The 13,144-nt window shown below is 48.4% G+C and overlaps 1 non-coding gene and 2 pseudogenes across 1 annotated transcript; all 3 read left to right on the top strand.

The window, feature by feature from the left end:
• Positions 1–1,917: 1,917 nt before the first annotated feature.
• LOC117797552 lies at positions 1,918–2,024 on the top strand. The gene has a single exon (XR_004622562.1). It is a non-coding gene; the product is annotated as a U6 spliceosomal RNA (small nuclear RNA).
• Positions 2,025–6,415: 4,391 nt separating this feature from the next.
• LOC109490370 lies at positions 6,416–12,477 on the top strand (annotated as a pseudogene).
• A 161-nt stretch (positions 12,478–12,638) lies between these two features.
• Positions 12,639–13,144, top strand: part of LOC117797489 — an 8,917-nt pseudogene continuing 8,411 nt past the window's right edge.

The raw sequence follows: 13,144 nt of genomic DNA, 5'->3' as shown, positions 1-13,144 counted from the left end.
TCAAGGCGCCAGCCAGGTTGGTTCCTTCCACGGGCTGTGAGGGGGAACCTGCTCCAGGCCTCCCTCCTTGGCTTCGAGATGGCCATCTTCTTCCGGTGTGTTCACGTCCTCTTCCCTCTGTGTGCGGGGTCGTGTCCTAATCTCCTCTTCTTACAAGGACACCACCGGGAGATTGGATGAGGGCCCACCCACAGGACCGGACTTCGATGTCAGCAGCTCTTCACAGGCTCTGACTCCAGATACAGTCACATTCTGAGGGACTGGAGGTGAGCGCCCCAACGTACGAATTGCGGTGGGGGGGGGTACCTCATTCAGCCGTAACACCTCCTTATCTCCCCTGGGAGGCTTGCAGGAGAAATTCCTGGGTTTTGATGAGGTATGAGACCTTCATTCATCCTGCCACAGGACAGGACCACGGGCCACAAAACCGCCTCGTTTGTGTACTGCCAGCCTGGAAATAGACCATCCAGGCCCTTTTATTTCATGGCACCCGTTCTGGGGCTGGGACGACGCCCCAGGGAGCCAGCACTTTCTGCTGATCTTCCTTTCCCTGTTTTCATAAGTAAGAAAGTGTCCAAATCTAAAAGTGGCTCACTGCCTTGTGACCAAATTCGCCCAGCCTTGGCCTTGGCTTTCCTGCAAAGTCTTCGTGTGTGCCTGACAACAGGCACTGGAATGTGTTGCAAAAACAGAAACACAAATCTTGCCAACAGAGGTGGGAGAAAGGGGACACGAAGGATGGCTCCCAATTCTGTGCTCCTCTCCTCCCCCGCATCCAGCACCCAGCCTTTAGGTCCCCCGTATTTGAACTTGCTTGATGTTTACAAAATAGGGGCACCCGGCTGGCTCAGCCAGAGGAGCACGGGGCACTTGATCTTGGGGTTGTGAGTTCGAGCCCCACGTTGGGTATAGAGATTCCTAAAATAAATAAATAAATAAATAAACAAACAAACATTAAAATAAAATTTAAAAAATGCATCAATGAAAGATAAAACACAATTCTATGCGCCTATGTGGGCATTTAAATATTTAGGAGGACTTTTTACCTATGAAGTAATAGTACTAACAATTGTTGAGGAAGGAGGAGGTACATGGAAGGGATTTCAACGTTTTATACATATTTTATACAACTGGCCCTAGAGAGCCAGTGAACTGCCAAAGGTGGGCAGGCTGGGCCTTCTGATGCCCAAAGCTGAGTCCCACCCCAGTGAACATTCCGTTCAAGAATCATGACTCTCCACGGCTTCCCCACCAAATGGGTTTCACTGAAGAAATCAAAACCACAACGAGAGACCACTTCACATCCGATAGGATGACCATGATTAAAAACAACCAACCAACAGAAAATACAAAGTGTTGACAAGGATGGGGAGAAACTGGAACCCTTGCTCCCCGCTGGTGGGAACACAGAATGGGGCAGCTGCTCTGGAGAACAGCGAGCCAGTCACGACAGGACAAATACTGCATGACTCTGCCTAGATGAGGTCCTGAGAGCAGTTGCATTCATAGAGACAGAAAGTAGGATGGTGGTTGCCAGGGGCCGGGGCACTGGGGAGAATGGAAAGTTAGTATTTAAGGGGTACAGAGTTTCTGTTGGGGAAGATGAAAGTGTTCTAGAGGTGGGTGGTGGTGATGTCTTAAGGCCACTGCCCCGTACACTTAAAAATGCTTCAGATGGGGCCCTGGGTGGCTCAGTCGGCTAAGCGTCCGACTCTTGACTTTGGCTCAGGTCCTGGTCTCAGGGTGGTGAGATCGAGCCCCGCATTGGGCTCTGAGCTCAGCAGGGAGTCTGCTTGAGATTCTCTCTCCCTCTCCCTCTGCCCCTCCCCCCAAAATAAATAAATAAACCATTTTAAAAACCACTTACGATGGTCAAATTTATGTTATGTGTAGTTTACTACATTAAAACATGGCACAGTGCTCGCTTCGGCAGCGCATATGGTAAAATCAGGCCGATCCAGAGGCAAACAGCGTGGCCCGTGCACGATGATGACATGCGAATTCAGGAAGCATTCCGTGCTTTTTTTTTTTTTAATGCAGAAAAAATATGACGACTGGAATAAAAATGTCCTAGTATCCTACAACCTATGTTGCCACAATAAAAGTATAAAAAAATGATCTCTTCTAAAATAAAGTTTATACTACACACACACACACACACACACACACACACACACGAGGTTAGCTAAAGATTTGAGAGGCTTTGCTGCCTGGAGATGGAACTTAATAAAGACACCAGCTCCCTGGCACTCGTTGCTCACCTGTTGAGAAAGGGAATGAGCTCACCCACCTGCGAGCTAATTGCCAAACTCCCCGTGCGGGGACAGTCTCCCGCCAGAGAAACGGACACACTGTGGGCACATCATTTCCCTTCCTCTTTTCTCTGTGCACAGCCTGGGTGAGGGGATGCAGGATCAAAAGGTGAGACACACAGAGCCTTCCTGAGTCCCCTCTCCATCCTCTCTGTCTCGCCCTGCCCCTGTCCCACTGCACTTCTGCTGTAGAACCTTCTCGATCTTTTCCTGTGCCGTGGCTGCAGCAGCAGTTACTCATTCCATGGGTGTCTTTCAGCCCACCTGACTTACTGCTTAATTATTAGCTGACTTTGTATGGCTATGTGCGTCTTCTCTCCCCGGCTAGACTAGAAGTTCCTCGAGGGTAGACACTGACTCTTTGCCCCTTTCGGATCTCTTTAGCGCTCGCATCATGGTCTAGTGTATAGTAAGCGGCAGGCACATCTAGACAATGGAATACCGTTTCACGCTAAGAAGAAATGAACTGTCAAGCCATGAAAAGACAAGGAGGAACCTTAAATGCATGTTACTAACTGAAAGGGCTACACGCTGTATGAGTCCAACTACATGACCTTTCTGGAAAAGATGAAACTATGGAGACAGGAAAGATTGGTGGTTGCCAGAGATTCAGGGGGCTCCAGAGAGGGAGGCAGGGACAAAGATATGGAACACAGACGACGTTTAGGACAGTGAAACTACTTTGTGTCACACTATAATGATGGATATATGACATTATGTATGTATCAAAACCCATAGTAAAACACAGAGCGTGAACCCTAATGGAAACTATGGAGATTGTTTAATGACAACGTACCAATATTGGACCAGTCTTCTAATGGGGGGAACTGGGGTACGTGGGAACTCAGTGCCGTCTGCCCAATTTTCCCATAAACCACATCCACATCCTCCCTCTGTGATGAGGGAGCTGGAAAGGTTTATCCAGGCCTGACATTTTTTTTAATTGAGGTATAATTGACATATAACATTATATTAGTTTCAGGTGCGCAACATAAGGATTCGATCTGTGTATACGCTGTGAAATGTTCACCGCAGTAAGTCTAGCTTCCCCCCGCCGCCATATAAAGTTACATAATATGCAATCCGATGTTGTTGACCATAGTTGCCATGCTGTATGTTACAGCCCCATGACTTATTTATTTTATGGCTGGAAGTTTGTACCTCTTGACCCCCTTCTCCCATTTCACCCACCGCAACCCCCCTCCCCTCCGGCAACCACCAATCTGTTCTCCGCATCTGTGAGTTTTGTTTGCTCGTTTGTTTTGTTTTTCAGAGTCCACGTGTAAGTGAAATCATATGGTATTTGTCTTTTTCTGTCTGACTTATTTCACTTGGCATCCTACCCTCTGGGTCCGTGTTGTCGCAAATGGCAAGATCTCATTCTTTTTTATGACTGAGCTGTATTTCATTGTCTATATACGTACCATATCTTTTTTATCCATTCATCCATCGATGAATTGGTTGCGTCCATCTCCTGGCTATTGTAAATAACGAACATAAGGGCGCATATATCTTTTCAAATTAGTGTTTTCTTTTTCTCTGGTTAAATACCTAGAAGTGGAATTACTGGATCGTTCCAGGTTTAGTTTTTTGAGGAACCACCATACTGTTTTCCACAGCCGCTGCACCAATTTACGTTCCCACCAAGAGTGCGTGAAAGTTCCCTTTTCTGCACGTCCTTGCCAATACTTGTTATTTCTTGTCTTTTTGACACTAGACATTCTGACAGGTGTGAAACGATACCTCATTATGGTTTGTATTTCCCTGATGATGAGCGATGTTGAGCACTTTCTCATGTGCCTGTTGGCCATTTATATGTCTTCCCTGGATAAAGATCTATTCAGGTCCTCTGTCCATTTTTTAATTGGACGGTTTGGTTTTTGCTCTTGTGTTGTATGAGCTCTTTGTGTATTTTGGATATTAATACCTTATTGGATATATGATTTACAAATATTTTCTCCCATTCCGTAGGTTGCCTTTTTACTTCATTGAGCGTTTCCTCCGCTGTGCAGAAGATTTTTAGGTCGATGTAGTCCCACTTGTTTATTCTCACCTGGGTTGCCTTTGCCGTTGGAGTCAGATCCAAAAAATATCGCCAAGAGTGATGTCAAGGAGTTTACCGCCTATGTTTTCTTTCAGGAATTTTATGGTATCTGGTCTTATAGTCAATTCCTTGGTCCATTTTTTGAGTTGATTTTTGTGTATGGTGTAATACAGTCCAGTCTCATTCTTTTGCATGTGGCTGTCCAGTTTTCCCAACAATATTTATTGAAGAGACTGTCCTTTTCCCATTGTATATTCTTGCCTCCTTCATCATAAATTAATTAACCATATGTGCATGGGTCTGTTTCTGGGCTCTCCATTCTGTTCCATTGATCTATGCATCTGTTTTTCTGACAGTACCATACTTTTTTGATTACTATGGCTTTGAAGTATAGTTTGAAATCAGGGTTCATAATGCCTCCAGCTCTGTCCTTCTTTCTCAAATTGCTTTGACTGTTCAGGGTCTTTTGTGGTTCCATACACATTTTAAGATGGATTGTTTTATTTCTGTAAAAAATGCTGCTAGAGTTTTGATAGAGATTGTGTTGAATCGATAGATTGCTTTGGGTGCAAACCTGATGTTTTTCAAAATGCAGTGAAACATAGCTGGGAATAAATTAAAGTTTCTCCTCGAAGCCAAAGAAGAAAAATTGGAAGAGGAGTAAGCATTTATTTGTGAGCTAAAATTTACACAGAAAGTTGTGTTTCTTTACACATTGCCCTAATTAGCGTTATCATATTTTGTATTGAAATCACAAGTAATTTTCACAGAGAACCAAAGCATCCTTAATTATATCTGAAATCCCCTTTCAAGGCCTTCTCCAGCCCTGAGCGCTAAAGGGAAGGAAACGGCCACATATGATTTCATTCACAGAACTAAGAAAAAGAGTTAAAAACCAAATGTCCAGGGCGCCTGGCTGGCTCAGTTGGTAAAGCAGGCAACTCTTGGTCTCCGGACTGTGAGCTCAAGCCCCACGCTGGTCACTGAGAATACTTTTAAAAAAAAAAAAGTGCAACAGTACAGCAGTATTACTTGCCTACCCAACGGTTTCTGGAAAGACAGTATTCAGGGAAGTGCACTGCAGAAAGAAACACGAAGGCTCTGATGTCAATAGATATTTGTCAAGAAGGTGTTCAGCCAACAGGTGGTGGGCGGGACAACCGTTCCCTGTGGATCTGCACTGCCTTCCTGTCCCTCCAAACCCGCCATGCAACACATACACAGGTTGCAAAGTCTTCTGTATGTCCAAGTGTCCAGCTTTCACTATGTCAAGCTCCCTGCATCAGTAGCAAGAGGCATGAACTAACATCATTTTGTAGGCATTCGGGGCTCCTGACCTCAGGCTGCAAATATGCAGGAAGGTGAGGCAAATCAGTGCCTCCAGCCGGTGGTCCCGACGCTCGGTTTGGAGCGGGACCTTCCCACAGTTCTGGCTCCCAGGTGACTGCGTTTCTCAGCTTCATACCGCACCACGGCTCCCTCTCTCATTTATCATTCTTTCACCCCCACGCCAGCTTCTGAGGAGAGGCTAGAAAACAGGCCCTGGGGGGGAGCTAATTACTTAAGTGGGGGACAGAGAGGACACGCGATGGCTTGGTAATGGTCTCTGAGCAGCGCAAGGGTCATTACTGCAGGCCGTGGTGCCCAGCAGCGTCACCGGTCGGGTTCCCCAGAAGCAGAGCCCCAGACACAGGTCCTTGTGCAAGTGAATTATTGAGGGAGGGCTCTGGGGAGAAAAAAGGAGAGACAGGAGGGAAGCCGTGTACAGCAGGGGGAGAAGCGAAGTGAAACTGGAGATTTAGCCTCAGCCCGACTCCCTGGCTGAAGGGGGTGGGGGGATCACAGAGTCATTCCTCCCCATACATGACACAGGGGCCATGCCTTTATATCCCTTTATATACCTCATGTCCGTTAGTCACTGATGGCAGGCCACCCCCACTGGGGGCACGGGGGCACGTAAGCCCCAAGTCCTCAGCTCTGGGCAAGGCAGTCCTGTAGGCAGAGACCAGTTCTCGGGAGCACGCTGACATGGTGCGCCACTCAGCTGGGAATGAGCACCATGGTCCACTCGGGGAATCTGGCTAGACGCCACCGCATCCACAAACAACAGCGGGAGAGAAGTAGGATAGACACCGGGAAAAGCCTCTCGAGGAGGCTGGACGCTCTGGCGCTCCTTGCCACTGCCAGTCAAGAGAACCAATGGACAGGGAACGGCCTTCACCCAGCTGGATCTTTCTAGACCCAGCTGCAGACCCAAGCAGGACGTTTGGGCGGTTGCCTTCAGGAAAGACCCAAGCTAAGAACCACAGCAGCCAGCTGCTGCTCTATTTTGTTTTTTATAAATTTTTTTCAAAGATTTTATTCATTCATTCATTCATTCATTTATTCATTCATTTGAGAGAGAGAGCGCATGCACAAGCAGGGAGGAGGGGCAGCGGAGAAGGGAGAAGCAGACTCCCCACTGAGCGCGGAGCCCGCCGCAGGGCTCAACTCGGGGCTCAAACTAGGGCTCGGTCCTGGGACCCTGGCATCATGACCTGAGCCCAAGGCAGACGCTTCACCGACTGAGCCACCCAGGCGCCCCTGGCGGGTGCTGTTCTAACCACTTTCTGTCTGTTAGCCTCATTTAAGCCTCCTACAACCCTATGAGCGAGGCATTATTATTTACCATCCCCATTTTACAGATAAGACGACCGTGGCCAAGAGAAGTTAATTTGCCCAAGTGAACAGTGGGAAGTAGCCCTCTGGCCGGGGTAGACGAGTGCTAGACGGCAGGAGACCAACCTGGATGCCATCAGATGAGCATGTGTGCAAACCTCGGCATACATCAGAAGCAGCCATGGTTGGTGGCCACACTATAGTCTAGGGCCTCATCCTGAATCAGGCCCCTGGACTGAGTGGCAGGTGACAGTCTATAGTTCAGCAAGCTCCCCAGGTGATCTGATGCTGGCCGTCCAGAGGCAACTCTGATAACCCCACAAGCGCTCAGATGAAACAGCAGGGTCAGGTTCAAGTCCTAGCTCTTGCACTTTCCACCTGGGTGACCTTGGAAAACTAATTAACCTCTCTTAGCCTCAATTTTTCTCAAATCTAAAATAAAAATAATAATAATGTTCTTCTTAAGATTTTGTGAAGTTTAAATTCTGATTTACTGCACATATTGTATAATTATATATATATATTTTATACTGTATGTATAGCTTACATATGTAGTACATATTAGATCATATTATATATATATAAAAACAAAAGTCAGGTAGGCCAAACTATTGAGGGTGGTTATTTCTAGGGAAGGAAGTGGGGGGGGGGGTAAAGCAGGTAGAGAATGGACTGGAAGAGGCATTCACTTTTTACTCTATGTATTGCATTTTAATTTTTTTTTTTTTTTGAGAGAGAGAGAGAGAGACCACGAGTGGGAGGGAGAGAGGCAGAGAGAGAATCTCAAGCAGTCTCCATGCCCAGCTTGGAGGCCAACGCCAGGCTCTATCTCAGGACACCCAGGTCACGACTGAGCTGAAATGGAGAGTCAGACACTTAACCGACTAAGCCAACCAGGTGCCCCAAATTTCAAGTTTTTACAAAGAGAACATATCAAAGTACTGCATGTAGAAAATGTATTTCATCCAAACCAAACAGGCCAAATAGAATCATCTAGATAAGGTTCCTCGCACACAGTAGGTGTTCAATTAATGGGAGCTGTTAGCATCATTGTCCTCATCCACAAACATTTGTTGAATGTCTATTATGAATGACTATTATGCATGAGCCATCATATTCAGGCTCCATAGGGAGGCGGAGAAGCACAAAACAAAGTCCCTGCTCTCACATGCACAAAAACCCCCCAAACGCCCAATGGCAGTGTTTACTTTGGGTCCAATGAGTGCTATAGAAAATAAAGCCTTTAAGAAGTTGAAATGAGAGAGAGATCATTTCCAGCTGGCCTCTTCAGGGGAGGTGGGGCTTGCGCGAGGCATTGAGGAAAAGGGAAGATTTCAATAGGCAGAGAAAGGGGGAAAGAACATTCCAAGGGCAGAAAAGAGCTTGGTTCAAAGGGCAAAGGAACTCCGTTGGCATGCGCAGAAGAGGCCGAGGGGACATTCGGCTTGGCTCCCGCGGGGTCTGCAGGAGACAACCACGCCGGATCAGAGCCGGCCTCGCCTCCGTCAACTGCAATAACACAGTCGCTAGCCCCAACCCTTCCGGTACCTGGAAGGGGGCCAAGAGCGACTTTCTTTACAATTCTTGACCCTTGGGGGCTGAGCCTAGAAGGGGAAGCAAAGAAGCCATGGCGATTTAAAAAAAGAAAGAAAGCAAGAAAGAAAGCAAGAAAGGTGGCTCCTCTCCCTTAACCGCTGGGGTCCAGGTGTGCGCAGGGCAGGCGCAACGACTGCGGGTGCAGAACCGAGGGCCCCGGGAGCGTGCCGTACGTGCACGCGCCTGCGGCTACGTGCGGCGTGGGGGGACCGACGCGTGAGCGCGCACGTCGTAATGACATGTGGTATTTCCTGCGATTGTGTGCTGTGATAGCCTGGGTTGAGTTATGAGGGTAGCGTGTGCTAACCACATTCCTGAAGGCTAATCTCTGTGAGCGACCCAGAAGGGGGCAGAGGGGGACAGCAGCCGGCCACGGATCTGTCCACGGAGCACATGGCTGCCTTCCGTGGGCAGCGCCGGGGCCTCGGCGGATGGGGGCAGCCTGGGGAGGTCGCGGGGCAGCGCTGGCGCAGGGCACTGAAGTGATCAGGCATGAAACTAGCGGGCATCTAGATTCCAGCCAGCCCCAGCGTGGCCGCTTCATCCGCCAAGTGCCACACCATGGCACCCCGACATTGTCCTCTCATCTGCTGCCTGTGTGTATCTATCCACAGCGTGCAGAGAGAGACTAGGGATAAACACTTTTTTAAAAAAGTTAAAGCTTGATTAGCTGAACACCACAAGGCCCTGGGAAATTGAATTTAAGAAAAATTTGGATAATTGGAACAGCATATAATATCGAGAATGTTAAATACACAAGTCGGCTGAGCACACAGAGTTTATGGCAAGCTCTGATTAAAATGAAGTTTCTGATAATCAAAGTTTTAATGGCAGAGGCTCATTTGAATTTCTTCTGTCTAGAAGGGAGATTAGATATCGTGTGCACAGAATATCTTGTGATAGTTTCCAGTCTTCCCAATGCCAGTTGGGTCACATACGTGCTTTGTATGTATGTATTTATTTCATGAAAAGTGCTCTATCCTCTGGTCGGCCCCCAACTAGCCCAAACAGGACTTGCCACAGATGTGTTTATCAGATTGCTCTGCAAATGCACGGAGAGGAAAAGTCTGCCTATCGTCGAAGTGATTTCAAAATCAAAGCCATCCCAGGCACACCAGAAGCCTAAAGCAGCCAAGAGATAGGCCGAGTTTATAAACTTCCATAATATGTTTATTGCAAGGATGGCAATTACCCAATATCCCTGCCCTCCTGGGTCTTAGATCAGAATATTTCCACAAAAAGAAATCTGTGTTCGACTGCATTTAGCCAGTCATAATTCCAGATGTCTGGAATATTCCAGCACCAGGCATGGGGCTGGGGAGGAAGAAAGGAAGGAAGCTGCCGATCATTGTTCTAGCCTCGTCGTCGTCTGCGGTGGCATTTCTTGAGTGGCTGCTGGTCCTTCTCCTCCTCTCCCTAATGGCCAGGGGTCACAGGAGTATCATTGTCTTCGGGGGAAATGGCCATCCTGAGCCACCCACGGGCTGTTCTGTCCGGCTCTGGAAACCAGACACGTCACATCAGAGACGTAACATCTTAATGAAGTGACTGGAGTGTGCGTAATTTACGCCAGGACGGAAAATGCTGACATGGCAGAAAGGACACTTGTTCCTGCGGTTGCAGGAGCACATGGGGGCCACGTCGCCCGGGAATGAATCAGACCGGCATTACAGGGCAGCCTGCTAAGAGAATTACCTCCTCGCGCGCTCCTGTAAAGTGTTAAGGTTATTTACAGCGTGCGTACATGCTGGCCCGTTCTGCCCTGTTCGTTGGAACACAAACTTGTGTGAGTGCAGTCATCTGTCCCAGGCCCCTTCCTGAGCCTGAACAAGAGAGGCAGGGCTGTTCTACAGAACCGTCAGAAGGACTGATTCTGCCCTTTCCTCTGGGGCTCTTCTGGCAAACATTAAACATCACAACACCCCATTAAGGGAAGGTGAGGTGCTCATTTCACAGGTGCTAAGACTGATACGAAGGTTTTGCCTCCGTGACACCTTATGGCCAAAGGCATAGATTTTTTTACACCCCCCCCCCCGGCTAACTGAGATGTGGTGGCTTGGGTGTGGCGTGGCCGAAGAGGTCAGAGTTTCTTCTGATCATTATGGGGCTGGGGGGTTGGGGGTCTTGAAATCTGAAGCCTTTGTTCTCTGCTCACCACTGGGCCAAGAGCTGTCAGTTAAGGCCAGGTATAAGACTTTTTCCACTGGTCTCTATGCTGGAAAGTCTCCAAAGTGGGGTAACACATACCCTGAGACAAGACAATCCTTTGAGGAGTAGGGGTAATGGGTTGAATTGTGTCCCACCAAAATTCATATGTTGAAGTTCTAAGCCCCATATAACCTCTGAATATGACTGTATTTGGAGATAGGATATTTATAGAGGTAATGGAGTTAAAAGGAGGTCAATAGGGTGGGCCTAGAAAACATGACTGGCCTTATAAAAACGGGAAATTTGGACACAGACACAGACATACATAGTGGGAAGACAGTGTGAAGAGACACAGGAAAAAGACAAGGCAGGGAGAGAGGCCTGGAACAGATGCTCCCCTCACGGCCATCAGAAGGAACCAACCCTGCCAACACCTTGATCTTGGACTTCTGGTCTCCAGAACCATGAGACAGCACATTCCCTTGTTTAAGCCCCTCAGTGTGTGGTTCGTTGTTATGACAGCCCTGGCGAACTAATATAGGTAGGAAGAAAGTGTCAGAACTTTAGAACTTTCCTTTACATCCTTACAATAGTTTGGCTTATTTTTTTTTAAGGTTTATATGTTTATTTGAGGGAGAGACAGAGAGAGCAGGGGAAGGGGCAGAGGGAGAGGGAGAAAAGCAGACTCCTTACTGAGCGTGGAGCCTGACTTAGGGCTCCATCCCAGGATCCTGATTGCTGTGACGTGAGCCGAAATCAAGAGTCAGATGGTGAACCAACCGAGCCCCCCAGGGGCCCCAGTAGTTTGGCTTTATTGCTCCTAATTCATCGCTCACCTGGAATAGAAACACCACCGCTTACCACGTGACTTTGCGGTGCCTCCCACCGTGGGTGGAGTATACGCCCCCCAGCCCCAGCAGTTGGGCTTGAGCAAGATTGTTACCAGACGTGGCACATGAGTGGGCACTTTAAACGTGTTGTGTGGTATGTTTTGCCGTCTTGAGTTTCTGCCATCACTAGGAGAAGAACAGGTCCCAGGTGGCTGTAGTCACAGCAGCCAAGGCTCCAGACCTGCACAAAATCTGTGACCTGGAGCTCTTTCCGTCTCCAGCTGCCATAGTGAAAGGAGCAGCCGCCACGTCTGCCCACCTGCAGTGGATGGTCCCTGCGGAACTGCTTCAGCACCCTGATGGAGGGGAACAAGCAGACGTCCAGCCCCGACCCCAATAACCTGAAGACAAACAAGTCCTTCCTCTACACGGGCTGATTCACTGCTAGACTCTGGGCGTGGAGCCGGGACCTGACAGCAAAGGTGTAGTGGTGACCAGGAAGCAGAGATCCTGCAGGTGAAAACCCACCACCTCCTACTTGCAGACCCCCACGAACCACAATGGCCGGGCCACCGTCGGCAGCATCAGGCACGTGATCTGCAAGAACAAGTACCGCCGAGATCTGCGCATGGCCGCCATTCCCACAGCCAGAGCCATCCTGCACAGCCAGAAGCCCGTGATGGTCCAGAAGCTGCAGCCTGCCCTCCCAAGAGCTCCTGAGCATCTGTGCCCCACCTCCAAAGCAATAAAGACGTCAACCGCCTCAAACGAACAAACAAAAACCCCCCAAAAACCCTGTGACCTGGAACCACTCCCGGTCAACCGGCAGCCTGAACCAGCCAAGCCCAGCCAGGATCAATCAAACCCCCACAGCCCTGCAGGACCATGAGCAAGAAAAATCAATGCCCATTATCGTAAGCCAGTGAGTTTCGGAGTGTTTGTTCCACAGCATTATTGCAGCGAGAGCTGACGATTACAACGACGAATATGCAACGTGCAGATTGGCCCTGGGGCCTTGTCTGGGCTGTTTGCCAGCGCTCAGCATCCAGCATGACAGGTGGGGAGTGCTACAGGAAGAGTGGCAGTCCCATAACTTGGACAGCATCCGCCTCAAGTGGTTTTTCGCCTTCAGCAAATGGCCTATTACGAGGGCCACGTTGGGGGAGTTTACAGATGCATGATGTCGCCCTAACCCAACTAATCATCACCAAATGGGCAAGGGGCTTGAAACACTTCCTCTAATGAAACCGTGGTTTGAAGATCATCTTGTAAAAAGGAAGCATGAGCTAAGAAGAAACCGGCAGAGNCAACTCTTGATCTCAGGGTCGTGAGTTTGAGCCCCACGTTGGGTGTAGAGATCACTTAAAAATACAGTCTTTTAAAAAGAAAACAGGAGGTCAGCTCACCACATCGAACTGATTTATTAACTTGTTGGGTGAGTTCATGTGTGTTTTATTTATTTTTTTTAAAGATTTTATTTATTTATTTGACAGAGATAGAGACAGCCAGCGAGAGAGGGAACACAAGGGGGGAGTGGGAGAGGAAGAAGCAGGCTC

Source organism: Ailuropoda melanoleuca, chromosome X, assembly GCF_002007445.2.
Source record: "Ailuropoda melanoleuca isolate Jingjing chromosome X, ASM200744v2, whole genome shotgun sequence".
Taxonomy (NCBI): Eukaryota; Metazoa; Chordata; class Mammalia; order Carnivora; family Ursidae; genus Ailuropoda; species Ailuropoda melanoleuca.
Note: the sequence above shows the minus strand (reverse complement) of the source record. Positions and strands in the feature narration are given on the sequence as shown.